This window comes from Podarcis erhardii (genome assembly GCF_964252035.2).
Source record: "Podarcis erhardii genome assembly, chromosome: 14".
In the NCBI taxonomy this organism is placed as follows: Eukaryota; Metazoa; Chordata; class Lepidosauria; order Squamata; family Lacertidae; genus Podarcis; species Podarcis erhardii.
The window spans coordinates 7082085-7083292 of record NC_138503.1 but is presented as its reverse complement, the minus strand read 5'-3'; positions in this window follow the sequence as shown (position 1 = coordinate 7083292).

Here is a 1208-nt window from a genome sequence, read left to right as displayed (position 1 = left end):
CCAAGGAGCCGCGGGCGCTAAGGGGCGGGGCCAGCGCTGGCGGAGACCCGGACGCTGAGTCAACAAAGGGTGCGCCGACGCGGCGCGGGACGCGGGATGTGTGGAGATGCTGAGGCAGTTGCCATGGTGACGCCGCCAGCCCGGCGCAGCATCAGCATCCTCCGCAGTCGGAAGGCTCGAGCTCTCGCCGCCGCCGGCCGGTAAGGAGCGGGGTGCCTCCCCGGCAAGGCTGGCGCTCTTGGGGCCCCTCGGCGGAGCCTGGCCCTCAAAGCCCAGCGGCTGTAGTGGGAGAATGGGGAGACAGACGACTCGCTCGCCTGGCCTAGCTAGCTGCCTACATCACAGCAAAGAACGGCCTTTTTAGGAGCGGGGCTCCCTGCCGCTTTTCTCCTTTTAGTAGTATCTTGTAAATCGGTATTAAGAAGCAGAACAGAGCATCATTTTTTTACAAATTGAAGTTGTTGGGGTTTTTTAAGAGTACAGTACATTTCTTTCTGAGATATGAGACAAAAATACAGGACACTGAGCTCTTAGGTATGAGTAGTTGTGAGCCAAGCCAATCAGTTTGTGACAGCATATAGCTCAGAGGAACTTCACTACAAAGTGCTGCTACAAAGGTCACACTGGGTCCCTTAAATCTGTAGCAGGGCTCCTTTCAATGAGGGGTAAAGGTTTTTCCAAGTCACTTGCATTTAAGGAAGACAACCATGCAAGCATCAAACACCTCAGTTGGTCCTAAATACTTCCACTCATAATAAAAAATAGTACGGCTGATTGACATCCAATGCCCTTTTAAAAGTGTTGTGGAAGGGGGGATAATTGAGTTGTCTTTGTTTTTGTTTTTATTATGTATTGTGTGCTTTTTATATTGTGATTTTATGTTGTGAACCTCCCAGAGATGTACGGGTATAGTGTGGTATACAAATTTCATGAAGAAGAAAAAGAAGAAGAGGAAGAAGAGGAAGAAGAAGTTGTTTCATTGAGCTCAACAGGATTTACCTCCTTAGCTCAGTTTTTTAAAGTGAACCATCTATAAAGCTAGATTTAAATATGTAATTTAACTACCAGTGCTCTTATGGAACCTCTTAATTTTTCTACTTTTGCACAGGAACTGAAAATGACTTCTGAGCCAGAAACAAAACCAATGGGTGGTGCAAAGAACATAGCCTCCTTCCAGTGGCGTCCATGTGCAAACCCTGGCAATCCTG